Below are 14882 nucleotides of genomic sequence, written 5' to 3'. Positions count from 1 at the left end.
TACGAAGGACTCACGCCGCCACGCCCCCCTGCCCTGGAGCAAATGTGACTCCGGAAGGGATGTAGTTAGCGTACCAATCACAGCCTTGCACGCAAGGGGCACGCAAGGGGCTCTTGAGCATACCCCTTCTTGCATGTCTCTGAAAACGTAGAAGCATGCCTTAAGTGCATCAACCCCGAGGGTACAAACCCAGAACAACAAGAATCAAGAAGTAAAATTTCTTCAAAAATTAAGCAAAACAAAGTGCTATAAGTAAGTGCCATTTAAGTGCTACTAAATTGTTAGTTTCAAAAAATTTTTTAAAAAGTATATATTTTTTTTTATATAATATTTTAAGACATTGACGCGGATGGATGGTGGGCCGCAGTTGGCCCGCAGGCCATAGTTTGGACACCCCTGCTTTAAAGGTTCAGTGTGTAGAATTCAGTGACATCTTGTGGAGAAGTTGCATGTTGCAGCTGAATACCCCTTCCCTAACCCTCCCCTTCCAAACATGAAGATGAACCTGTGGGAGGCCTTTAGTTGTCATCAAAACTCAAAAGTTGTTTGGTTTTTCAGTGTAAGAAACATGGCGACCTTCGTAGAGAGGATCTGTACAATTTCAAATATAAAGTATTTAAATATAAAGGAGCCATTCTAGGATCAAGAAAAAAATTACTTTTCTCTAGTTAAACACTAGAGAAAACATCACTATGATTATTTTATATTCAATTTCTGCCAGTAGATACCTTCCACCTAAATCTAACACACTGAACCTCTAACAGTTCACAGGATCCACAAGCCTACTAAAGTAGGGTAAGCTCCAGCACGGGAACCCAGTTTCCATGACGGAGGAAAAAAGAGAGCAGTCGTTCCGAATGGTGTCTACTTGGTGCATGACTGTTTCAGGGTGTGCTCATACTCATACCAGTATGATCGTAACAGCTTGTTCCCAACTCTCCAGCAATTCTTTGTTTTAGGTTGACATGTGAGTCAAAACTGAGGGAATCCGCACCAGTTAATCGCTTTATCATATCATTCAGCAAAAACAAAATGGTGGACTAAGTCAAAGAGAAAGAGTAAACAAAGTTAAAGGAGTAACATGTAAACCAGTGACACTAACCTGTGTTATCGAGGTCCCGCCAATCCAAGCAGTCAATTATGAAAATTAACAGCATCAAACAATTATTAGGTAAAAATCATTTGAAATGTACTTTAACTACTTCGTTTAGATTTGTCTATGATCTATATTTTCACTCCCTTTTACTTGGAGGGGGCTTCCCTGTCGAGAGCTGTCATGTCAAGGTTTACCATCTCAGCTCCAGTGTCATGAAGACAACAGATCCCACTGCAGATGAAAGCAGTGTTTGTTGTACATCACAAGAATGGAGGTGTTTCAAAAGTAAAAAAAGTACTGCACTTCTGTCAGATCATACCTATCATTGAACATGTGCCATCCTTTAATTTCTACTCTCTTCATTTGTTTCATCTCATCGCAGGTTATGCCATTTCTTGTGATATTTATTCGGAACAAACCATCTGCCGAAGAGACAATACAGATGTTAAGACAAGGATTCCAGGTAAAGCACTGCCCGACAATAATGGATTTGCTTGTTTCAATCTTTCATAATTTCATCAATAAATTGTGCAGCCATAAAAAAAAACAGAATCCATTGATATAAAGCTGAAATATCGTAAAATACACATCAAAGAGGCTCAAACTAAAAAATGTTTGTCCATCAATGAACAACCATCAATTAATGAGCAATTCAGAGTTTAATAGCAGGCTAATAGTTAATAAAGCAGAAATCGATTAAACAGCTAATAGTTTCAACTCAATTCAAATTGATTTGTGTATTGCAGCAAGCATCATCTCAAGGCACTTTATATAGTAAGGTCGAGACCAACTGTGATGTGAAATTTTTTCCTTTTGTACGTGTGAACATGTTAATCAGTTTTATTCTGAACGAAAGACCACTCCAGATCCGTCTGATTGGCTGCGTCCCATCTCTCACTCTGTCTGCCCGTCTGTCTGCCTATAATGTGGCCATCTGTCTTTCTGTCTGTCTGACTGCTTGACTCTTTGCCTTTCTGCCCGTCTACCCATTTGCCTGCCATCTGTTTGTCTGTCTGCAAGTATGTCATCCCTCTGCTTGTCTGCCTGTCTGTCTCTCCGCCCCGCTGTAGGCCCTGTGGATGACAGTGCATTCACTTGAGCAGAAACACTGATGTGGGTCGGTGTCTTTTCTCAGCACTTTGCAGCACTTAAGGTCAGCACACAACAATGGTTGCCATGAGATCTATTATTAACAGACTGTAGCGGCAGAAGCCCAGTGAGCAAAAGGTACACACAGACACACACAGACACACACGGTTGCACATTACACACACTGTTCTTTCGATGGTGGTGAGGACACTCATTGACATAATGCATACCCTAGCCCCCTTACCCTATAACCTTAACCATCAAACAGCCTTTTGAAGTTGTGCGAGCCAGCCAAAATATGACCCCACAAACATAAGTACACACACACACACAGCTCTCCTGAGATGAGTAGGCAGTCTGGCTGTCAGGAGAGGCAGACAGATCCATCAACAATAAACAGACATCAAGTAACTGCTGGAGCTGGACAAACACATACACACACACATAATATACTTTTATGTATAAAGCTCAACAAGCGTATAAGATGGATATCAATAATGCATATGATGGACGTGCTCTATAGCTATAATGCCTGCCTACACACACACAAACACACACAGACAGAAATGACACAAGCATCAACAAGAATCTAAGGAAGTGAAGCCGTTAGCCACACACACACACACACACACACACACACACACACACACACACACACACACACACACACACACACACACACACACACACACACACACACACACACACACACACACACACACACACACACACACACACACACACACACACACACACACACACACACACAACTGGCCGGTGCTTAGAGCGCCTTGAGGACCCAGAGGTCAGTCAGTTTGATAAAGAATCCTTGCATATAAATTGCTTCATAACAAGTCATCTCTCTGTGGCGTGTGTGCGTGTTTGTGTGTGTGTTTCTAGGATAGAGGTTTGTATATTGGTGTGCTTATGCAGCTAGTTGTGTGTCTGTGTGAGTGTGAGAGTTTTGACCTGACTGCCTGGGGAACAAAAAGTAAAAAAAGCCTTTGGCAATAACCAAAACAGAAAAATATAGAGAGCTGCTTCCCTTCAGCACTTTTTTTAATTTGCTTCCCTCCTTTCTCCTCTAAACTTTTCTCGTCATCTCTTTCTCACCCTAGTTCTCTTATAGTCACTGATTCTCTCCACATATTCTGGTCAGCCATCCATCATAGTTTCACAACCACTCCTCCAGTTTCCCTGTCATCACCTTCCTCCCTCTTGCCCTGTTTGTTGTCAACCCCCACAGACAAAATTCTCCTCTTCTTATTGGTGAAAAAACGACAGGCAAGATAATAGGGGACAGACAGGTGTGTGTGTGTGTATGTGTGTGTGTGTGTGTGTGTGTGTGTGTGTGTGTGTGTGTGTATACATGAAAGACACAAACAACTAGAATTCATCACTGAGACACACAAGTCCAGGTCTATTTTCACTCCCTTTCATTCACTTTTCTTCCCCAATTCTCTCTCTCACTCAGCTATTCTTGGCCAGTCACTAGAGAGAAGCTGGGCAAAAGAGAGAGGTTCCCACCGACAAGTTCGACAGGTCGAGAGAGAAAGAGCTCCAAAGAAAAGAAGAGAAGATTCATAAATTAAGGTTGAAAGTCCAGGGAGAGAAAAGACAGAGACAGAAGGAGAGCAGAGAGAGAGAGAAACAGAGAAATAGGGAAACTTTTGTGAATGACCTGAAAGAATCAAATGTCAGGGTGTGTGGGAGCATATTTGAATTTGTGTGTGTACCAATCTGTAATGTTGGGTATCAAGTATTTAGTATTTAACATCTAACACACACACACACAGTACAGAACATGAATGCCTTTGCAATGAAGAAAAAGAGAAAAACACATTTGACACACATCACATGCATCAAACATCCCGTGCTAACAGGTGTGCAAGAAAGACGACAGCAACATACTCAACAGCCCAACATGAAAGCTTGTTGGGCTGTTGTGTGTGTACACACACAAACACACACAAACACACACACACACACACACACACACACACTTCTCCTGCTCTATGTGTGGATCAAATAGGCAATAATCCATCATTCGCAGCTCAACATTTCAAAAGGAAGAACTGATATTTGCGGTTTGTCATCTGTATGAAGCCACGTGCTTTGAGAGCACATTTTCATGGGGTGTCCACAAGAAAAATTCCCCATCACTCATTTACCTGACACTATGATGCAAAAAATGTGGGTCAGCATGATGAACCTATTGAAAAACTTCCATAAAATACAGTCACTCAGATTTCTCAGAGGATAAAGCCACTGACACAGGTGATCCTTTGAGTGTTTCTCTAGTACCTTCAACACTTAGACTTTATTGTTTTTTCTAGAATGGCACTCAGTAGAGCACAAACGACCCCCAAGACTAAACGTTCCCCTTAAATTAAGTCGTATGGCTCAGGCCACTTTGTGTTACCGCTGGTACAGGTTAGTGGATGTTGCAGGTTTCTAGCCCTATTTGTCATCATCAAGATCCATGCATTATCCCCTGGGAAATTGGTAAAAAATGCCCTATCATGCAGTGTTAGAGAAAGGGATTCCTGGCTCCTCTGGGGAGAAGCTGGGCAAAAGAGAGAGTTCCCCCTTTGTCTGAATCAAGGCCTTTCATGGGTTTCCTTCCCCGCCCATGTCCCATTCTTCCAGCAAGTTTTGTGGAAATCTGTTCCCTAGATTTTGGGTAATCTACAAAAAACGTAGAGGGCTGAAAACATCCTTGGCAAACATAATACTGGATGGACTATCATGAAATTTGCTTCACACCCATTCATGTCCCGCTTAGGATGACCTGTAATTACTCATGAGATCCCCCCCAGGAGTGCGATAATTGCACTCCAGTTTTTGGATGCTTGAGGACCAAGGAAAGCGGGATGAAGCTGAACACCGTTAGGGAATTGATTGAGTCACACAGCTGCAAAGAAACGGCAGATAATCACAAAAATCTGTATAAAAAAAAAAAAGTCTACAGACAAAAACCACAGCACACCGACGTGCTCAACTTCTCAGCCAACAACCTAATGATGTGCTCACAACCTCAATCAGTGACTCACACATATAGTAACAAACAAACACACACGTCATCTTTGGGGGACCGTGCCTGCCTAACCCTAAACTAAACCAAAATTAACCACTAACCTAAAACAAGCTTGTTCCAATTGCGGACGTGGCTTTTGTCAAAACAAACGCACGCACACACGATCGCACACACGCACACGATCGCGCACACGCACACAACTGAAAGACTCAAAGCCACTTAAGTGAGTCATGAGTCACACTCGGAGGCTGATATCACCATGCCCATCAGAACTCTCCCCTGTGGTGGTCCCCCGCCCCTGACACTGAACTCTCCACGGGGATCTCCTGGATGGAAGGAAGTTTGCGCCTCACATCAAATATGGAGGACGATTGTCTCTGTAAAGTGAATACATTTCCTGCTGTTTGCTCAGGGGACCGAAGCTTCCCGAAGTGAAGTGAAGTAAAATAACACAGGTATAGAGAACTAAATCGATTCTCCCTGCTCACTGCAGTAGTGTGGTTTAAATGAGAAAAGCTAACAATGCCAACAGCCTAGCCTGGTCCTTAAGGGAAAGTGAAAAACATAAAGAGAGGATAAAAGCAGCAAAAGGATGGAAAGTCGGAACTGGGGCGGCCACGTTTAATATAGCAAAGGATTTCTTCTGTAGCTTTTGAATCCAGACAAACAGATTGACTTCCCACAGCGACTGGCCAGGTGTGCAGAGGTGAAAAAGTTTGCTGGGTTTGAACTTTTTTTATATAAACAGCTCTAAGGCAGAACTGGGGTATCTAGTCCCTCACATAGTTGCTTTCAGACAGGAGTCAGTTGCTCTGAAAATGTTCTGGAACTGGAACACTTCCTGCCTGCCCCATTAGTAAAATGAACAGAAAATGGGCACCCTAGATTAAGATTAAGATTAAGATACATTTATTTGTCCCAAACACATGCACAGACATGCAAAGGCACACTCATGCAATGGAAGGGAAAGTTAACCTCTGCTTTTGACCCATCTGGTGCAGGACACACAGAGCAGTGAGCGACCATGTACCGCGCACGGGGAGCAGATGTTGGGGGAGCAAGGTGCCTTGCTCAGGGGCACTAGACAGGGTAGGGAGAATCCTCTTGGATTTTTGGACAGATCAAACCAGGTTCGTCTTTTTTTTTTTTTTTTTTAGTCGAACCAGAGACCATAGTGGCCGCAGCAGGTTCAGTTCTATCCCAGCCTGTACACTGTCCTGAAAATAAAACTTTCAGGGCTTTGAGTCCTGCCTTCGGATGATGGCCCATTGGCACATATGCCTTCAGAAATGGTCCGATGGCAAAGGGTCAGAGAGAAAAATATAAAAGGTGTTATGGTAGAAACAAAATGCAAACCTACGTATGCACTTTAACCACAGAGGCGTCAGGCTAAACAAACGAGCCACAGAAATCAAATCGATTTCCTTTATCACCTCACTGGCTCCAGCCACCAGAACATTAACACAATATTTATTGATGCTGTCACTGCTCCCGCTGCTGCATTATGGGAGCAGGAGTGAGGGAGCAGAGGACTGAGCGAGAGAGACAGAAGGAAGGAAAGAAGAGATGAGGAAAAAGAAGAAAAAGAAGAAAAAAAACTGAAGGAAGAGGCTGAGGTCCAAATTATCTTCTAACTAAGCCTCCAGCTCATTCTCCTGAAATCTGCTGACAAACAACAGAGGAGGTGGGTCGCAGCCAGCGAGGCTGGGGCCCCTGCCAGAAACCCGGGAGGAGAGAGTGCAAAGGGGGAGGACAGGTGGGAGGAGGGAGAGAGGGAGAGAGAGAGAGAGGAACAGAGGGAGGGATGGAGGATTGATCCATTGCTCCCATTCACACTGCCATCAGGAGTTCATTAGCTCCTGGAAGGGAGTGAAGGAGGGATGGAAAAAGGTCGGAGAGATGGAGGATGAGCACTCAGTCCTTCACTCGCAGTGACCCCCAATATATCACCTCCCTGTTTTATATACCTGCACGTCCCCTCCTCCATCCGTCCTGTCGTCTTGCATCCTCCCCTCCCTACATCTCCTCGTCTCCCTCCCTACCTCTTTCCTGTTCCTGCTGGCTTCACCTTCCTTGTTTCTCATTTGTAACCTTTCACCCACTCCCTCTGCATATCTCATCAACGACCTCTCCTCTGCACTTCATCACCCTCTTTCTTCCTCCTCTTTTCTATGCCAACAATCCTTTTCAAATCTGTATCTGTATGACAACTTCATTTCAAAGTCATTTCAAATACCAGGGTCCTAAATCTCGGCTACTTTCAACATATATGAAAAATAAAAAACATGTAGTCCCCAGCCTATCTCACAGAAAATCTGCTCTCCTGATTTATTTTATATACTTAAATATGTTTCATGATTTCAACATAAATTAAGCACAAACAAATGTTCAAAGATGTAACAGTGAATCAGCAGGTGTCCAAACAGCAGAGGAAGGTCTGACATACTGTGTCAGTCTGTTGTTTACTCGCTTCTTCTCTCCCTCTCTCCCTCTCTCCCTCTCTCCCTCTCTCCCCACAAACACACACAGTCCTGAAACTCTTCCCATCAGGAGCTCAGGCAGCATCTGTCAGCTTGTCCATCACTTACAGCCTACACACTTTTTACTTTTTCCCCCGAAAGAGAAGTGGGAGTTAGCAAGAAGGCACAGAAGGCATGCATCTCCCTATAGAACCAGATGAGACATACAGTACATGCATAACAACATACGTGACCAATTAAATTCATCATGATGACATTGGCTGAGAACTTGAATTGAAGGGAGCGACAGTGAGGCTAAGTACAGCAACCATCAACTGTGAAAATAGTTGATCGGTTGTTTGTCTGACAAATGATTCAAATCAACTATTTGCTGCAGTTTTATTTATATAAGTACAAAATGAAATTCAAACATATAACCTCCTTAGAAGTGAAGTCAATAAACATGGACCCTGTGGTATTTCATGACAACATCATCCAGTTTGCTATTACCAAAGCTGGTTTCAGTCCACACACACAAAACAAATTGCAATATGAATGATCTGTCAACTCTGTTTTCTTTTGGTCTATATATGGGGGAAAAAGTAATATATTCAGAAAATGCTCAAACTGTGGCAGAAACCGGAATATGTTTGGAATTGTGCTCAATTAATATACATTTGCAGATATATAATTTATAACTAATATGAACAGTCCTACTGCAGCATCACTGCCTCGTTTACTGAGGGGAAATAAAAACATTTAAACATAACTCGCTCTAATGATATCACTGTCAAACATGTGGTAACATTGACTTCACAGTGTGAACTCTGACAAAAACAGGATCATTAATTTGATCTGCTGCTCCACAACGTTCACTGGTCTTTTTCAGTCAGGAGAGCAACCTGAGCAATGAGGCACGTTCCTATTAGTCCTGTTAGAAAAAACCTGAATGTGAAATATGTTAGCGATTTCCTTCCTGACCTGTGCTTTGTGCCGGCAGAGAGACTGAACAATTATCCTTAACTAACGACGCTGAGGCACAGTGGAACAGGAAATCAAATTATAACACCCCCACCTTACCCGTCCTTGAAATCTGACGTCATCACACACAAACATATACACACACTTAAGAACCCACTAATGAGGCTCTGGGCCACAGAGGGGTCATCTACCGAGAGCAAGGGTAGTCACAACACAAAAGTGCTAATGCATGAAAACATGCATGCAGCTTTTTAATGCACTGCATGGTTTCAAGTTGCAAAATTTACAAATTTATGAATATGTCACGTATCACAATCATCGAGAGGTGTATCAATGTTTAAAGCCTTCCTGCAAAAAAATTTTTGACAGCAATGAAATCTGAATTTATATTTGAATATCTGTTCTATTAAAGTGACTGTGACAGCAGCTGCAACTGTGAAGTTACTGTAATGATCTGTATCAAAGATAAATAAATATGTGAAACATTTCATTAGATTTATTTTTATTTTGTCTGTTCAACATCTTTAGACCAACTCAATCAATCATTAGACCAACTCTAGAATTTAATAACAGCTTATTAACACCTGAAATCAAAGCAATCAAAGGATGATAGAGCTACACACCAGCAAGAACACACTCACACACACACACACACACAAACAAACACACACACACACACACTCGTGAACACACACACATGCAGATAGTGGTCAGCCAGCAGTTATACCCTTGTGGCAGGCATGCTGGTTAGTAAGTTAGTACGCAGAGCAGAGCACATCAGAGAGTTAGTGACGTGACAGCTAGCCAACACGCCTGCAGGGAGCTACACACACACACACACACACACACACACACACACACACACAAATCCCTCAGCTCAGTTGGTTCCTATCCTTCTTATCTGACATGTATTTCTGAATCACACACACACACACATTTGCCCTGCAGCCTTTTTTGGCAATGTGTGTGTGTGTGTGTGTGTGTGTGAGATAGAAAGATTGAGGTTACTGTTTATGTGACGTCAATGAACCATTCATGAACACCCCTCCTCCTCCTCACTACGTAGTTGCTAATGCGATACAACGCACCACGTGGGGGTCCTTACCCCCTTTTCCATCCAATCAGAGCTTAGCGCTTAACGCAGCAGACACATATACACACACACGCTATACTACACCCCCGCCCACAAACACACGTGTGCGTATGTACACATGAGAGGCTTGGAGGGTCTGCATGCTTGAGTTTCATATGACGTACTGTACACGGAGAGTTGATACAGATGGACATACACACACACTCATTCTTCGTGGTTGTTCATTCAGATGAAGAGAAAGCACAGGAAATTCTTGATGAAGAGGTGATGGATGGAGAGATGGATTGACTGATTAAGGGTTGGGGAAAGAAAGGAAAAAAAAGATGAAGAGGTGAAGGGATGGATGAGGAAAGAGGGACTGAAACGTGGATGAGTGGCTGGAGGGCTGTGATGAGAAAAGAACAGATGCTAAATGAAAACAGCTCCCATCCCTGTTCGCTCACCTTGTAAACAACCCCTGTCTCTGGGTGAGAGAGGAGGAAGGGGGGGGGGGGAGAAAGAAAGAAAGAGAGGGAAAGAGAGAGTGAGAGAAAGATAATGAGAATGAGTGAAAATAAGATAGCCCTGCATCAGGAAAGATATGAAAGACGGGGAGTGGGGATAGAGGGAGGGAGGCAGAGTTGTTATGCCCCCACACACCATGACTCATCTCCGGTTTCATACCCAGCGGGAGGAGGGCTGTGTGTGCAAGTATGTTGTGTGCGCGTGTGTGTGTGTGTGTGTGTGTGTGTGTGTGTGTGTGTGCAGGAGCTAGTTTGCGGGAGAGAGTTTGAGGAGCATGGTGCATGCATCTGTACTTGAGTATGTGTTTATAGTGAGTAAGAAGCACGCTGAGAGTTGCTGGTTGTAGTGCACATGTCAACGGAGATGGTGTGTGTGTGTGTGTGCATTTGTATATGTGTGTGTGTTGGTGGTAAGAGCGGAGGGTGTGCTGTCGCGAGCGGGAACGTTTAACAAGCCCCCAGATGATTCCAGCTTTAATTGATTCAAGACTGGAGCCAGTTCAGTCTCACACGTGCTCTCGGAAGAAATGATTATTAAAAAAAGATCTCTCTCCCATTAAAGACCAGCACTAATAAGCAGGAATAAGATTTTTTAGAGGTTCTCCGGGCAATTGTGAGGAGTGGATGGATACAATTCATCTAATGCACCACTTACACCCCATTATTCCTGCTCACATCGGACTCTCACCATCAGCACCTGCATCCTCATGTTAAGGCTGTGTGCTGTTGTTGTTGTGGGTTTTTTTTCTTCCAGGGATGGATGAGACAGCCACACTCATCCAACCCTAACCCAGGGATACAGATAGCGCTGTGGCTTAGATGAGGTAAACAACAGCCACTCCCCCCTCCTCTCTCGCTCCCCCTCCTGAAACCAGCTCGATCTGCACAGCACGATGCAGCAGCGGGAGGAGGAGGGAGGAGGAGGAGGAGGGTGGTGAAGGAGGCAGTGAGGAGTTGCTCTAATTCCTTGATGTGTGTATGTGTGTGGTTGCGTGCTCAGCCTTCCTAAAAGCACTGCTGCTCCCCTACACCCCCCCCCCCCAGTTCGCTCACCCCCTCAGCCACCCTCTCTCACTATTTTACTGAAGGGAAGTGAAGGAAGCAGCAAATCATCCAGGGACAGCGAACGGTTGGTGCCACCGCTGCCACCCTGCACCCAGACCTGCTGCTCTACACGCAACTTCATGTGCATGTGTGCATGTATGTGTACTTTTTTGTTTCGTTTTTGCAGCAACTTTAGGGTCTTCTCGTGCATAAACACTGACCTTGTCAGGACCAGGAGACCTCATGGGGTCCAAAGCCTGGTCTCAAGGGGGCAACACTTGGCCTTGGTTAAGGCCATGAGTCCAATGCACAGGATAGGTGTGAAAACCTGTGTGTGTGTGTGTGTGTGTGTGTGTGTGTGTGTGTGTGTGTGTGTGTGTGTGTGTGTGTGTGGTCCAGGTATTACTCATGATGTGAGAACCAACATATCTTCACAGTCACACGCTGGGGACAAACATCAGGTCCCCATCATGTGAATCATTACATTGTAAGGTGAAGACATGTGTCAGGTTTAAGTTATGGTGTAATTGGTCATGGTTAAGGTTAGAGGTTCTTTATGTAAGTCTATGAAATATCTACTGAAGTCATGGAGAGTGCGGTTGCGTGCGCATGTGTTGTCATTTTCTTCGTTGCAACACACACAAACGCAACACATTCACAGTGCGTCCAAGCGTCCCCCCCCCCCCCCCAGGCCGCCGGGGCCGGAGCCCCGCAGCCGCTCACAGTGACTGACAAGCCCGCTGCAAAAAAAGTGCGTGCCAGGCTGCTGCTAGCCTAGCTCTGGTGTAGCCCTGATGTAGCGCTAGCAGGAGACAGCACACTGGGACTTGTGTGCCCCTGCAACACTCCCACTTTCAGACCCTGCCGTGCTGGTGTCGTGGTGTTTGTTTTTTACCTTGATCGCAGTCAGCTCCGGGTGCAGAGACGGTCCTCAGTCCTCGGCCGATACCCACGGATTAGGAGCTCATCGGGAGCCGGAGCCAGGCACATGTAGTGGCACGGCGGAGGGGGGGGGGGGGGGGTGTTGTAGCACTAGTTCACTTTGCCCACTCGGTGCCCCCTGGCAGGCTGCTAGCGGCTTTTCAGCCCCGCACTCTAGATCCACGCCGGTGGGGGTGACAGGACCGTCCCCCTCCCGTCGCCTTCCCCCTCGCTCCCTGCACGGTGCGTGTTGACAGCGCGTCAGCCCAGCGCGGAAATCCGAAATAAAATCCTCCACCCCCCCTAAAAAACTCAAGTGTCAGCCGGACTAACTTGCAGCCTTTTCCTGCGAGTCCACAACAAGCCCGGAGCCGGTGCCGCCGCTGTTCACGGCGATGTGCGCACAACACGGAGCTCACAGGGCAGCATGTCGCATTTTGCACACAAAAAAAAAAGCAGCCCCAAACGTGGTGTCAAAATCCGCCTGTGTTTTCCTCCTCAGTGCCAGAGGTACTGGAGGAGGAGGAGAAAGAGGAGGAGGGGACGAAGAGGAGAGGCGAGGAGGAGGAGGAGGAAGAGGCAAATAAGAATCCAAAAAAGAAGGGGATGTTATATTTCCAAGCGATGAGTCAGGAAAGAGGAGCGCAGTTTTCTCAGCGTCCCCTCCTTCTAAAATAAACCAGCGCTGTCTCTCCTCCTCCTCTCCGGCCCCGAGCCCCGCTCCCGCTCCTCCTCACTCGCTGTGCCCGCTGGACGTGCACTCCGCTCCGCACCGGCGCTCCACGCACAGCCGGCTCCCGAGCCTCTCCTGTCTCCTCCCTCCCCGAGGAAGACGAGGGAGAAAAAAGAACCGGTCACCGCGGAGAGAGTCCAAGAATATTCCGCTTTTTACCATCAGCTTGAAAACTCTTTTGGCGCCATATTTATGGCGTACTTTCAATTCTGTGCTCACCGCAGGCTGCACTTCCTCCTCTGACAACTGAGAGGACTGCGCCTCGGAGAGGAGAGCGGGGGGACTGACCCTCCACCTGCCGCTGCTCATCGACTCGGGAGCCGTCTGTGGCACTGAAGTATTCCGATGCTTTATTGAAGTTAATATACTGATTTCATACTTTAAAAAAGTAGAACAATACAAGTAAAGTCCTGCATTTAAAATCTTAGCGAGATAGGTAGAGCCTGCGGTGGCGGATCTGGGATCAGAGGCCAAGAAGGGGTCACGTATGTGTCCATCACCATGCACAATTCATTAAGGTACAATCTAGGTCCTTCCTTAAGTCATTGAATATGGTTTTAACATTGCTCAAGCACTCTCATTGTTACTCTCATTTTTTAAAGATATAGGCCTACATTTGTTTATTTATATATATTATCAAAATAGAAACAAACCTGGAGTTAAGTACAAAGTTGTAAAGTTTATCTTCATGGGCACGTTTTCCAAAAAAAAATCAAGACTTGTTTTTAAATATGGAGGACTCATGTACAAGGCAGAATAAATCATTTTGCAGAAAGGTTTCTAAACTGTAATTTAATCCCAATTTCAGACAAAAAATGTAAATCTAAATATACAAGAAAAAAAAACCTTACTACTTACAAACTGACAAACACACTTACAAAGAGGCCGAACGGTCCCTTTATAAAATCTCATTTAAATTCGCTAGATCCTGATTATTTGAATCAGTCGTAGGTTTGAGTCCCCTAAACATGAGTGATTTATTTCCTCAACATGCGTGAATCATCCTCTGAGAAATTGATTTTGCAATGTTAAACGAAGTGAAGGAACATTCCTGGATCTGCTCCCTTATCCAGATCTGGGTTCTTCCTTGGGTCATGCCCCACTCCTCCACACAGCTTCATGCAAATCAGCTGTGTAGTTTTTTGTGTTAATATTCTAACAACAAAAGATTGACCCATTCTTCAGAGGCAAATCAAATTAAAAAGTCTGAGATTTGACTTACTCATCCCTAACTTATTTTTTTCCCCTTAGATTCAATCTCAGCGCTTCCAAATATTTTCAAAACTTGATATTAAATTATCTCCATCACCATTAACTGGTGTCACTATAATTGGCAGGCGAAGATTCAGTTCAAACTGAAAGGCAGGTGGTGGCACTTTACTGTAAGTGATAATATCTCTCCAGCGGTGATTGATTTGGCTCACAGCGATCCAAAGGACACGGCTGGCGAGTAAATTACCTTCCTTCACACTTTCCTCTAAAATCTATATTTAAGAGGGAGGAGGGTGTTTGATCAATGCATAATCTACTGCCATCCGCTGGCTCTAAATCACTGTCCGCTGCCTTTTAGTCATTCTCTAGTGATGTCTGCAGTCTGCATGGCATAGGTCAGTGTTCACAAATCAGGCTGTCTCATTAAGTATCTGACAGACGACAGATGATCTTCACCACACTACTTTTATATATCAGCTCAAATGCAGTGGTGGAGAAAGTTCTCATTTTACTCAAGTAAAAGTACAAAAAATCAGTTAATAATGTACTCAAGAGAAATAAAAAGTACCACATCAATTTCTACTTGAGTAAAAGTACGTACTTGGTTTTAAGGTAAGCAAGTACTAAAAACAAAATTACTTGTGTAACCCCATTCCTGAATGATCCACTACATAATGGCTGGGTTTCGGCATTGGTCCTTTCCAAAAATCCATA

The 14882-nt window shown here is 44.6% G+C and overlaps 1 protein-coding gene across 1 annotated transcript in view; it reads right to left on the bottom strand.

Moving 5' to 3' along the window:
- The window catches only part of jade2 (jade family PHD finger 2), a 162369-nt gene extending 149225 nt beyond the window's left edge, over positions 1-13144 (bottom strand). Inside the window, exon 1 of the mRNA XM_062405859.1 lies at positions 12198-13144. The gene's annotated coding sequence lies outside the window, so the exon portion shown is untranslated. The remainder of the gene's footprint in view (positions 1-12197) is intronic.
- Positions 13145-14882: the final 1738 nt, after the last annotated feature.

Source organism: Platichthys flesus, chromosome 15 (genome assembly GCF_949316205.1).
Source record: "Platichthys flesus chromosome 15, fPlaFle2.1, whole genome shotgun sequence".
In the NCBI taxonomy this organism is placed as follows: domain Eukaryota; kingdom Metazoa; phylum Chordata; class Actinopteri; order Pleuronectiformes; family Pleuronectidae; genus Platichthys; species Platichthys flesus.
The sequence above is the reverse complement of the archived record's forward strand: the minus strand, read 5'-3'. Positions and strand labels throughout refer to the sequence as shown.